Source organism: Peromyscus californicus, unplaced genomic scaffold (genome assembly GCF_007827085.1).
Source record: "Peromyscus californicus insignis strain IS unplaced genomic scaffold, ASM782708v3 Scaffold_1__1_contigs__length_55948999, whole genome shotgun sequence".
Taxonomy (NCBI): domain Eukaryota; kingdom Metazoa; phylum Chordata; class Mammalia; order Rodentia; family Cricetidae; genus Peromyscus; species Peromyscus californicus.
The window spans coordinates 12,979,411-12,993,114 of record NW_026294492.1 but is presented as its reverse complement, the minus strand read 5'-3'; the positions used below and the strand labels follow the sequence as shown (position 1 = coordinate 12,993,114).

General features: G+C 41.5%; 1 protein-coding gene across 1 annotated transcript in view; it reads right to left on the bottom strand.

Annotated features, from left to right (window-relative positions):
• LOC128115349 (zinc finger protein 431-like) overlaps positions 1-13,704 on the bottom strand; it is a 96,711-nt gene that overhangs the window by 33,596 nt on the left and 49,411 nt on the right. Inside the window, exon 10 of the mRNA XM_052745916.1 lies at positions 342-436. The gene's annotated coding sequence lies outside the window, so the exon portion shown is untranslated. The remainder of the gene's footprint in view (positions 1-341; positions 437-13,704) is intronic.

Sequence of the window (13,704 nt, the reverse complement as noted above, 5' to 3'; positions counted from 1 at the left end):
GTCAAGCATGTAATTCATGAATTGCTTTGTCCTTCCAAAATCTGCCTGCCACTGTCTTGTGTGATGAGAATTAATGTTTACAACAAGATTGGTCCAGGAGTTAAGCTGAGAATTGTATGCCAGATTTTCTATAAAGTATAAGTGAGCCTTAAAAGGAGTTTAATAAACCAAGTATGGAGGACTATCCCATCAGTATCAGAAACACCAGACATGCCTGCGTGTCCACAGACCCCCAATGCTGCCTTTCCATGGCGATTCCTGGATGCACATCAAACTTGAGGCTGTGACAGAAGAACAAATTGAAGCCACTCAGGGTGACATTTTGGAAGGACAGAACAGACCTTTTCCAAGGGGACTCCACCTCCAGAAGGGATCAGTTCCTGGAGCCACTGACTTCAGCTGAATCATTTTCATGCTATGGGTCCTGTTCAAAGTCCTGTAAGGAGAAACCTTTCCATTAATGCTCAACATCTTCCATTGCTTCCTCCTTTCCATTTACAGACGCCCCCAGGGAGAGCTGGTTGGAAACGTCCTTGCTTGGTTCGAGGAAACCCTCTACAGCTGACACAGCACAAAGATGGTTGGCTTGGAATTTAGATGGCTTTTCTTGAGCCTGGATCAACCCTTAAACAGTTAAAGGAGCAATGAATTCTCCTGTGGGAGTCCAGACCAGGCATGGTTGTCTGTTGCCATGGTACCAAATACACCAGGAAAAAGGAAGAAATAGATGCTCTGTGATAGACAGAGCACTTGCCTGTCAAACAAATATTGCTAAATCCTTTGTGTAACATGAACATCAAATTATGTAAGACAAGCAAAAGCAATTGAAGAAGTGCTGTATCCATATGGTTTTCCTCTGGTTTTATGCCTGTACCTTTCCAGCAAAATGTTTTTGTATAACCCGTTTTATGTCTTTCTTTTTATACGTGCATCTCCTCTTAGTAGTTTTAAATGCTGAAATGTGTGCACTCTTAAATAAAACAAGAATGACAAAATCGCATCAGTATCACCTTCTCTGAAACACTCGGGTTAAAGCTGAATCAAATTGAGTTACAAACACACAAGCTCGAAATATTCATCTTTTAGTAGCAGGGCTATTTTGTTATTACACACCTAAGTTTCAGAACTCAGAGGAAAAACAATCCCATAAACAAAAATTGAGAAATATCTGTTAGGAAAGAATTGGCCCCATGGTGTCAGTACCACCAGGGCTGGGCTAAGTTGGTTGAGTATTAAGCATCGTCCTCTTCAAAAATAATATAAGGAAGATTTGAACACACAAAGAATCAAATCGGGGGGAAACTTCCTTTCAGAAGAGGCTAACTAAAGGCCTTTAGTCCCCAGATTGATATCACTAATGTTTAAAGCATTAACGAGTAAGATAAATATGAGAAAACTGTTAGTGGGGGTGTTTGATTCTTAGTTTCCTCCAGCTTGCACCTCTTTGCTTCCTACTTTATTAAGCCAATAAAGATAATGAACTGAAGAAACTAAACTGTAAGTAGAGAGTCAGCTTATTAATAATTATGTCACAATAATAACATTTTATTTACTGAGCTTTCAGGATCATTTAAACCTCAAAAATATAGCTCAATGTAGCAGTTGTTATACCCATTTTATGTAAATTCTATCTCATTTTGACTATATTGACTTATAAAGAATGAAACTGTCCATATAGTTCCTGGTCTCAGAGCACATATGCAATAATAATGTGACAATGGTACACATTTTAATTAAAAAGTAAAATCAAGAATAAGTTTCTGGAGCATACAACATAAATGGAGGCCAATAAATATGGCTATTGTGCAGATCTTCATTAATTTATGAGTCAGCAAAATCCATCCCAGACCTGTCAGGGAAGATGTGTCTGCTCAATAGTGCTGACCAACCAATTCATCCTCTCCACATCTCATTAGAGATGGTTAATGAATCGGAATATTCCTTCTCAGCATCTTGGATCATTTCTTTTAGAAGCATATATAATCTGCATTTCATTATACATCTATCAGATAGCCAGGGCTTTTTTCCCCCAGTTAATAAAGTTGGTGACCTCAAATTCACTCCAAAAAAAAGTCATCATGCTTTCTCTCCTCATTAAAAGGATAATCAAGGGAAAAACTCTTGTCTCTTGCTTGTCTTTGATGGCATTTAACTGATGCTCAAAGATACCACATGAGTTTCCGCTCAAGGATTTTCAAATGTGTTTATCTTAAGGTATTAAGAACCTTATGCATTATCTTGACCCTTATTTTTATTTATACATTCGAAAATACAAGCAACCTGATCCAGCCTTAGACCATGGACCCACAATCACTGTTTTATCCACAGTTCAACCAACATTTTTTATTTGCTGATTATATGCTGGATCCTGTGCTAAGGGCTGAGAATTCAGCAGTGATCAATCCAGTATCATCCCTTCATCAAGGGTCTCACGGTCTAGGGGGAAACATGGACAGTTGGACTAGAATTTGAACACATACATTATACACACTGATCTTTGTAATATGTCAGTGATGTCTCCAATAATAAGATCTATTGTGCAATTAATGTCTTAATATTTCAGATTGGATGGTATTATGTTCTCTATCCAAACTAATTCTTATAATGGCTATGTAAAATATTTCTATCATCCTTATCTTATAAATAAAGAACATGAAACTGGAAAGATCTACAATTTGCTTATGAGTAATCAGATAATGTATGGAATTGATGTATCTTTCTATTGCACTGAATAGTGTAATCTTTCTATTGTATTGTGCTCTTGGGATGCTTTCTTAATGCTTTATTTGCAACCTTTCCATGGATATTGTCAATGATAAATTATAAGCTAGTTTTATAGTTAAAACTGAAAACTCCAATGATCTAGCAATTTTGAGACCACACAGTAAAGCTTTCTGAGATGTTGAGTTACTGGATAATTTTCAAAAGAGCATGTCTTTATGAGTTGGGGTAGAATAGTGAACAAGTAAGAGCCTCCATGCTTCCTAAAAGTGAAATGACATCATCATGTCACAGGGGAAAAAAAAAACAGATTTTGTAGCCACACTGGTATAGTTTCAAATCTCAGTTTTGTTCTTCTCTCAATCATCTTGGCATGGGTCTCAAAGACGCCTGTCTTCACCTTCCTTGGATATAAAATGTAGCTTGTACTTCATATGTAAGAGGATACAATGGGGATTGAATTAGGTCAGGAATATGTCATGCCTAAACAACAGCTGAAGTAACACCTTTAGTAAAGGTCCATCCCCTAAACTTGTCGATTAACAAAATGGAGACTAGTGAAGACAATTAACATCAGAAGTAATCCACCGAGGTGGTAGAAGAAACACCTATGAATAACTCTTTAGCTCCTTATAAGAGCAGACATCCCAAGAACAAGCTGGATTGGGCCAGCATTCCTTATTGGATGGAATTAGGTGGGACCATTACATCATTCTCTCTTGCGGGGAAATAAACACCTGTTCTTTTAAAGGTGATCAGGTGGCATTAAAGGCAATGGACAGAGTAGCTAGGGTGGTAATATAGGTGTCAGAGGACCTTCCCTAGACCCCTGACATCACCATACTTCTGAACTTCTCTAGCTTGAGGCTGGACTTGGTTAAGCTATGCAAATAGCACAGTGTGCTTTATCTGTCCAAGGACTGGAGAGAGGCCATATTGATATCTGCAACTCAAGACATCTCTTTGCACTACATCCTCTCTTGAAAGCAAGGGTAAGCCCCTTTAATAGAATGGAATACATGAAAATGTACACAATAAAAATCACCATCCTCTACAGGAGACTGTAGAGCTGTGTTGTTAGATACAATCTGGGCATTATATTTTAACACAAAGAAATGAATTATCTGAAAGACAAGCTAAAATTATTTTCCACATATACTTAGAAGTTTTCGGTCCCCAGTCTCATACAAACCAGTAACATATTCAAGGGTATGATTTTGATAAAGCCCTTTTGATGAGCTACGCATGTGTTGTCTGTGATGCATACATCAATCCTGCAGAGTAGACCATATTTTAGATGAGAAAACCGAATCTGGAAGGGGGTAGTAAACTGCTCATATCAAAAAGCCAATAGGTATTAGAACTAAATTTGGAATCCAAGTCTATTGTGCCTATAACAAGTGACCCAGGAACCTTCACCAGTACAGGAGAAAAGGTACCTAATCAATCCCACTCATTGACAAAAAGAGTTCAGAAAATTGTTTATTCATTGTGAGAGTGGGAAATTCCATACAATGGAGGGGAGACATTGAGAAGAAGTAAAAAGCTGGAACAGGGCTCTTCCAATGCTATCACCAAAAGTTAAAAATCAGAGTATTTGCCTCTTGCTTTATCTACCTACCCCAGTAGTAGCTGGGCCTATTATGAGCACAATACCACAGAATTATTTATACCTCTGACAGATTTCAAAAGCAAAACTAAAAGGTAAAAAGCATGCTTTCTGGATTGAAAGCTGAATTTTTACGGCAGCTTATTAATAAAGATGTCCATTGTCTTTCTCAAGTTCCTATACAGGAAGCTCAAAGAACAAAAGCAACATCTTTAAATATTTGAATGATAAAAATAAAATTTAAAAAGATTTCCTTTCAACAAAAGGTTTTTAATTGGATCCATAAATCAAGTTTGATTTCTAAAGCGAGCAGGAATGCATGTTAAGTACTAAAGATGTTTAACATGAAAACGTGCGTTCAATAAAAAAAAAAATTGGTGGCTCACTTTTATATGTGGTTACTTACCTGTTTTGTTGAACTAAAGCTGCTATTGGGAATATGAAAAAAACTCAGGTTTGCAAAATCAATAAGTAACAGCAAGTTCTATCAATTTCAGAACCTAAAGGAACATTTTCCCATATATTATCCTTATAGGTACAATCAGTTTTTAGAACCAGTCAATAAATAATTTCTAGCTGTTGTTCTGTAATTAGTTCCATGCCGGTTATCATGATTACTACAGAAAGGAATGCGTGAGCCTGCCTGTGCCATTCAGGAGTCAACACTTAGGATAAGCAGTGAAGACTCTCACTAAGATTCACCCCTGACCCACAGTATCCATGATTAAGAGAACAAAGAAAATATAGTCTTGTCTAAAAAGTTGGATACAAAACACACAGAAACCAAGCTAGAAGCTGGAAGCTCCCTCCCTGCTGGTTAACGTTCACAGTGCTGGAAGGTGCTACCCAGGCTAATCGGGGAGGTTAAGTCATCAACAAGCACATTCAGCTATGAACCGTGTAAACTACAATACCAAAATGCCTAGCAAGATGTACCCACTAGGACAATAGTGACCTGAATGTTCTAGATGTACCAACCACTTCCTGATTGAATCTGAAGCTGGCTGTAAGGGAAAGAATGCTGGCATTGTAGAACTGATTGAAAGCATCTCACTAGGGCAGTTATAGGGGAAACCTGCTACTAACATTGTAGCAAATGGGCAACCAGTTAGACTGCCTTACAAATATCAATGCTCATATCCACAGACTAGTGCAGCTCTCAGTCTTAATCAGACAAACCTCTCTTGGCTGTGAGCAAAAGCCCATGAGGGGATTAATAGCAGACAAATGTGCCGAGAATAAGTGACCTGAGTGATCAGCACTAAACAGGGCATCAATATCACCCCCCTCTGAAGCCCAGGATCCATCACAGAATGAGCAGTAGTAGGGGGTGAGTATGACCACAGTGTGCAAGTATGATGTTACCAAGAAAACTTACAAGAGAAGCCAGATGAATAAAAGGGACCACTTCAGAAGAGGCATTTGAGCTAGCCAGTCCTGATAAATATGAAAAGTTTAAGCTAGATATTATTTACAAGTCACAGAAAGCAGAGGGACATCATCTCCAGAGGCAAGCGGGTGCTGTTCAAAGAAGCCCGTATGAGTCCTTCAAAGCCTGCAGCCATGTGATGTGACTACTTTCTTCTACTCTGGAGATGGCTACTGTTTGACCAGAAAAGGTGCTCACTGTGTAAGAATACAAGAGAAGTGAGGCTCTAGGTCTGTCTAATCTTTTGATTCTATAATACAACATGGTCATCTACGAAGTTCATGCTTAAGAATTGCATAATAATTGAATCTCTCTCTCTCTCTCTCTCTCTCTCTCTCTCTCTCTCTCTCACACACACACACACACACACACACACACACACACACACACACACACACACACACCACTGTATGCATGCACAAAAATCTCATAATACTTTAAGTAACTGCATACTTTTGTGTTGAGCAACCATCCTTGGTCCCACACAAACAGGCCACAATTTGTTCACTCCTTGAATATCTAACGCTATTATCCTTTAAAGGATGTTTTAAACTGTTTCTATTGCTACTAGAATAATATCATAGATTGTGCAGTGAAAATAGGTTTCTTGTGAAACCAAAAACCAGGTTTCTTCAAACCAGGACTTTGAAATCCATAAATCATAGTGCTGCCATTACTTCTAGTTCAAGGATGAGGGACAATAGCTTTCTTGCTGGCAGTGTGCAGTGTCCTGGGCTGGCACAAGTGGCATCAGTGACAGGGAGCTTGTGAGAGACCTTGCTGAGCTAGCTGTTATAGCAGATCACTCTTTAGCTAACCTATGTACCTGTTAGTTCATTCATGACATGAGTAGATAAGCTCATTCATGAAGCAATCTTCGCTCTTAAAGCATCTACCTTTTAGTACATGATAGTGGGAAGTAAATTCCTACAAGTGAAAAGACAAACCACATTCAAACCATAATAGCCTAGTCTGGCTCCCTGAAAGTCATGTCCTTCTCACAGACAAAATTTAATCAATCCATACAAATAGCCTCAAAGCTCTAGTATTAATTCTAGAATACAAAGTCCAAAGTTTCATTTGCGACTCGAGGCAAACCTATATGCTGTGAGCACATAAGATTAAAAAGCCTCAAGGCCCTGCATCCAAAGTGCTGGTGTCTTTACCAACTGGAACTTATCGTTCGCCTCTGGGGGCTGGGGTGGGGGCAACCGAGAGCAGTATCAATAGCTTGTAATGTCTTGGGAGTCCCCTGAACGACCCTGACCAACAGCTGAAAAAGAGAGCTTCTAACACCAGATGCCGGAGATTTTGTTAGACGGTCTTTGGCTCTTGGAGGAAGCATTGTAAACCCAGGTGAGTAAACTTCATTTATACACAGACCTATGCACATTATAAGGTTATTTTTAGTTAGTCAATAATATGATTATGAATATTTTAGATGGCCTTGCTGTAATTTTATCTTCTCCTTCTCCTGTATTTATCTCTCATCCCCCCCCCCCATAATCAGAGGCCCTTCTCATTTTCCCCATTTTCTCAAATCACATCAATTTAGCATACAAAATAGGCAGGCAGATGGGAAGCGCAGTACCATTGCAAATGGGATAAATAGGAAGTAAGGAAGAGTAACTAATTCCACCCAAAGCAATTTGAAACCCTTTATACAGACATTTCAATCTTTCTGTTGTTTTTGAGACAGGTTCTCACGTAACCCAAACTGGCCTTGAACTTACTATGTAGCTGAAAATGACCCTGAACTCCTGATCCTCCAGGCTTGGCCTCCCAAGTGCTGAGATGAGAAGCGTGGGCCACCATGCCAACCTTGGACTCTTAAACCTTAAAATATTCCATACTTACAACCTTGGGCACACTAAGGAAGCAGTTAAGCCTTTTGCATTCTGGTATGCTGGTCTTCGGTGGTCTCTCTGGGGGTGGCGATATGGGCACAACAAAAAGGTTATTAGGACCACCTGTTATGTTATGACCACTTTGTTGTGACCATCTTGTTGCAACTACCTTGTTGTGACCACCTTGCTGTGACTACCTACTTATGACCACCTTGTTATGACTATCTTGTTATGACTCCCTTGTTGTGACTACCTTGTTATGACCATCTTGTTGTGACCACCTTGTTATGACTACCTTGATATGACCACCTTGCATCCACGTCTTTGTTTCAGAAGGTTGTTATGACCAAATTGTTATGGCTTATGTTCTGCTTCTGTAACATCACTTATTTGCCTGCCAAATCCCCCATTTGGAAACCCCCTACCCTGACCTAAAAACTCCTGATCTTCCCCACATCCAATGTTGATCTCTTGAACCTTGCCATAAGGGGGAGTCAGTCCATGTATACAAATCTTTTAAAAGCTTGCTTTAATTAATTGCTTGCTTTAATTACTTTATCCATGATTTGGGTCGATAGTCTTTCTCCTTGAATCTGTGGGATTAGCACCACCCTGAATGGTGGCATAATGGCATAGGCTGAGATGCTGGACTGAGGAAAAAGGAGACAATGGGGTAAGTGCCAGCATGCATCTCTCTGCTTTCTAACTGGAAAAAAAATGTGGCCTTCCATTCACATTCCTGCTACCACAGTGGTAAGCACTCTTACCACCATACTTCCTGAGGTGTGACAGACTGTACCCTCAACCCTTGAGACAAAACAAATTCTTCTTCAATTAAATGGATTTTGTGATGTATTTTGTCACAATGATGAGAAAAGAACTACTGTGAATAAATAATAGTTTTCAAAAGAGCAGATCTGTTGGCTCTTAGCCAGAGCTGCTACTTGCTGAGTTCTGGTGGGGGTGGGGGGGCAAGGGGCAGTCCCTGGCAGGATGTTGTTCAGGCTACAAAGATTGTAAGAGGTTATCACTGTGGTGATATTTTAATTGTGCTGAAATGTGATTTTATTCACATGTTAATAAATAAAGTTTGCCTGGAGATCAGAGGTCACATAGCGAGGTCACATAGCGAGCCATAAACAGAAGTCTGGCAGTGGTAGCACATGCCCTTAATCTAATCACATGGCAGGCAGAGTCTCTGTGTGGTCAAGGACACAGCCAAGTGTGGTGACACGAGCTTTTAATCCCAGTACCAACCATAGAGACCTGGAGGTCTGTATAGACAGGCAGTGATGAGGAAGTCATGTGGCTGGGCTTAAAGCCAATGAGAAGGCAGAACAGAAAGGCAATAAAAACACAAATCAGTCAGGAAGAAGCTGTCTCTGGGGAAGCAATGGCGGCGAGGTGGTAGGATAAGGTAGTGGCTCCCTGATCTCTTTGGCTATTACCTCTGTATTTGGCTCTGTGTTTCTTATTTACTAAGACTGTTTAGAATTTCGTCTGCATATCACAGAAACATTGCTAGTGCAGGATTTGGGAACTGGAGTCTGAGCAGGCAGCATGGCTGCCCACTAACCTGGATGGTGCGGCCTGCACCTTACCCCACACAGGTGAGAACATAGGCCCCTGCAGAATACGGGGTTTCTGAGTTGACAGATGGCCCAGTGGAAGTGCCATGAAAGCTTGCCGCAGGCCTTTCACACTGCAAGATTAATTAAAACACACTTTCGACAAATTCCATAGTGACAGTTTAAGACAATTCATTTCATTTTTAACTCACTTATGTAGAATAACAGATGGCAAATTTAGAAAGTGATTAAATGTTTTTTTTTTTTTTTTTTTTTTTGGTTTTTCGAGACAGGGTTTCTCTGTGTAGCTTTGCGCCTCTCCTGGAACTCACTTGGTAGCCCAGGCTGGCCTCGAACTCACAGAGATCCGCCTGGCTCTGCCTCCCGAGTGCTGGGATTAAAGGCGTGCGCCACCACCGCCCGGCTGATTAAATGTTTTTATAGCAAGGTTTTGCGAAGTCTAAAGAACATGGGCACTCAATGAACTTGTTCATCCTTCATTCCTCATTTTTTACAAATATCAGGAATAGATTACAAAATAAAACCAGTTCTAAAAAAGTGTAGGCAGCATAATAGGTGTGCTCTATATTAGTGTTCCATCTTTAAGTAAACCACTTTGCTTATCTGTGCCTCAGTTTCTCATTTATGATAATGGGAAGCATCAGTTGCAGGAACACTCACTCTCTCTCTCTCTCTCTCTCTCTCTCTCTCTCTCTCTCTCTCTCTCTCACACACACACACACACACACACACACACAGCTTATTTAAAGAGGTTTTTATTGTGATATTAACATTCATTGAATATACTGTTCCAAGTGCTTAAATTCAATATCTCTATTAATCTTTTTAATGTGCATCCATCTCACAGAGAAGTAAACTGAGGTAAAAAGAAAATGTTTTTTTTTTTCAGCTTCTAGGTAGCTGTGTCAGTCTTTGGCAAGAAGTCTTTTAAGCAGAGAGACACTGTGCCTTGGACAAGCCCTCCTCCCACCCTCTTAGCCCTGTTAACTGTAAAAAACAAAGGTAATAGGATATGTGGTTATCTGTTATTGGTGGTTTTGCCAGCAGCCCTGTCCAATAGCACATCGCTCTGGACCAAGCACAGCAGAAGCAGCATGCTGAGCTGCCGGGAATGACTTCTGTCGTTTATCCGCGTGTTCAGTCTCATCAGGAAGCTGACAGGGAGGGCAGTTACCACTCCTGTTGGCCTGCACATATGTTGTTGCCTCAAGTGTCTGACAGGCGTTCTCGGAGGCCAGAGGAAAGAACTCGATCTTCTGAAACTGGAGTTATGGATGGTTTTGAGCCATGGTGTGGGTGCTGGGAACCAAGCCCAAGTCCTCTGTAGGAGCAGCAGGTGGTCTTAACCATGGAGCCATCTCTCTAGGTCCTGTTTGTTTTTAAAGGGTAACATTTAAACTTGGTTTAGCTTTCTCTTAGGTTCAGAGCATTACTGATTTATAAGCCCTAACCAAACTTGTACTGATTTAAAAGGGGGAAAAATTGCCTAAATTCCTGGGAGAATCCATGGAATATTTTAAGACACCAGAATGCAAATTCAGAAACTCTCCGTTTCTGAGAAGCTTGTACCTTAAAGTCAAGCAATATAACATGAGGGAATTAACAAATCCCCATGATTTGAAACAAATGTGTTTTCTTCACCTGAAGACAAGCAGTTTCTGTTTTAAACAAGTGAAACAAGATCATTCTGTAGATGATCAACAGAAGGAGGCACACAAAAGTGCCCTATCCCCTCTCCCTGGAACTGACAAGGCAGATAGCCTCAGTAAGTTTATGATGGAACACAGCAAAGTCAGAGTCCTAATCCCCAGGGCTCTAGGCTATTTCTAAAAAGACCTTTAGAAGCATGTAGACAGGATGCATTTGATGCTACCTTGCTACTTCCTGGGGCATGTTCCCAGAGATGTTTGGATTTTACTGAACAAGTGTGTCAGATCAGGCCCCACCCACCAACCAAAACCTTGGTGCCAAAATTAGCAGGATGGAAAGTAAGCAAGAGGAAGCTTCTTGGCTGGTGGGGACCCGAAAGCGTCACTTAGGACTTCATTTTCAAAACATTGCAGCCTTGTGGCTACCAGTGAGTCTTATTCTGCAGCTTGGGGACATGGGATATCGCGTGCGCGTGACATTATAATCACGTGAACTGTTCTGTGAAACAGGGAGCCAGCACAGCCACAAGCACAGGGCATGTGAAAGAAAGCAGTCCAAGGAGCAGCGGACTCCAGCACGTAGTCATTCATGCTTTCCTGACTCTGTGTATGTCATAGGGGGTTAAACCTCTTTGGTTTCACATTTGAGAAATGTGAAATAGTAACACAGTGGGTAGTGTCTCACTCTGGGCTGGTTTCTCACTGGGACACCATAAGAAACTGCTGGAGTTCATCTTGCTCATCTGAAATTGGGAGGACAATCTCTGGCTCACCTGCCCTATGAGATGTGGGTGTTCTTTTTTTTTTTTTTTTTTTTTTTTTTTTTGGTTTTTCGAGACAGGGTTTCTCTGTGTAGCTTTGCGCCTTTCCTGGAACTCACTTGGTAGCCCAGGCTGGCCTCGATCTCACAGAGATCCGTCTGGCTCTGCCTCCCGAGTGCTGGGATTAAAGGCGTGCGCCACCACCGCCCGGCGAGATGTGGGTGTTCTTTATAGACAGCCTCTCATTGGTCCTCCTGGGTATGAACTCTTCCATTTCTAGTGCTCCCCACACAGCATGTAAGAGGAAGTATTCCAGCATGCCCGGCTTCCCATCCCTTGCCCATGCTATTTGATACACACACACACACACACACACACACACACACACACACACACACACTTTTCTGGATAGTTTCGACTCATCTCTTAACTGACACAGCGTTTCCTCCCTGTAGTTGTCTGTCACTGCCCCAATTCTAATCCAGATGTTTCCTTTCACCATGCCACATGTGCCACAGCGCTAGATGTGCCACAGTGGTTTCCTCCTCTTCCACTCCATATTACTGGAGAGCAGAGATGGAATTCTTCTGTGCTTGTCCCCAGAATCTCTTAGACCCGTGGGTGTAGCCAGCAGTGGATGATCAAGGGTCTGGGACTGTTTTACGTGCTTTCTATGTCTTCTGTATCTTGTCTCAACTTGCCCTTTTTTTCTTTTTTCTTTCTTTCTTTTTTTTTTTTTTTTTTTGGTTTTTTGAGACAAGATTTCTCTGTGTAGGTTTGCACCTTTCCTGGATCTTGCTCTGTAGACCAGGCTGGCCTCGGAACTCACAGAGATCCGCCTGGCTCTGCCTCCCGAGTGCTGGGATTAAAGGCGTGCACCACCACTGCCCGGCCTCAACTTACTCTTTAAGTAACTGTATTGGGCTAGTGTGACTATTATCTCCAGTTTGAAAAGTGGTCCATGGATAACAGAAGCAGAATGGCAATGGATGCACAGACATGTTCTTTACCCTTCCCCTAAGTCAAAGCTACATATAGTGATCAACAGATGTTGGCAAATGGAGGGATGAAGGTTGAAATTTATAAATGCATTAAACTCTGCAATCCCGTCATCCAATAATCAGACTGGATATCAAGCATAAAGCCTACCCACGCTTGCTCTTGAGACCTCACCTCCTAATATTCATTAATAGTTCTTCAGCCCCTTGTAGCATATTCATCTGGCCTCCATCAGCTTTTCGGTATTATTTTCTCCCTACAATGCTCTAGGCCAGTGGAGGGAAATCACATTTCATGTACCGTGGGTCTCACGACATCCAGGGAAAGTCTGAGTTGGAAGATCACTTCCCGCTGGCATAATCCTGCCTGGAAAACCACTACGACATTTTACGTGTCTTTTAATTTATCTCCCTCTTGCAAAGAGACAGCAAGCTGCTCGGGGGCAGAGACTACAGCTGACTTTTTCTCCATCCACCTGTCTGGCTTAATTAAACCTGACCCGAAAGGCTCAAAAGAAAATGCTTGCCGTGTGAGTGAACAGGAAATGCTCATCATATACAGGAAAGACTGAATGTCTTCCAGTCGATCTTTCAGAGGCCAGACTCTCTTTAGTCATCACCTGGATGTGATGGAGTATTTAGAGGGTATCTTTCTTACTCTTCCCTGCATTCCAATGTCTGCTGCCTATTAGAGGAGACACAGGCTGTGTCCGTTACTCTTGGTTGCTGTGACCAACACTGTGACCAACAGCAACTCAGGGAGGAAAGGGTTCCCTTGGAGATTACAGTTCATCCTTGAGTGATGCTGCCAGTACCCAAAGCGGAAACCTGGAGGTGGGAGTTGGACATAGAGTGCTGCTTACGAGCATACTTCCATAGCTTGCTTAGCTTATGCAACCCTTGACCACCTGCCCAGGGATGTCACCACCCAGAGTGGGTTGGGCCCTCCCACATTGACCATTAATCAAGCAAATGCCCCGTGAACCAGTCTAATGGAGGTAATTCATCAACTGAGTTTCCCTCTTCCTAAGTGAACTCTCGTTTGTGTCCAGTTGACAAAAACTCACCAGCACACAGGCAAAGAGGCGTGACATCATCGCT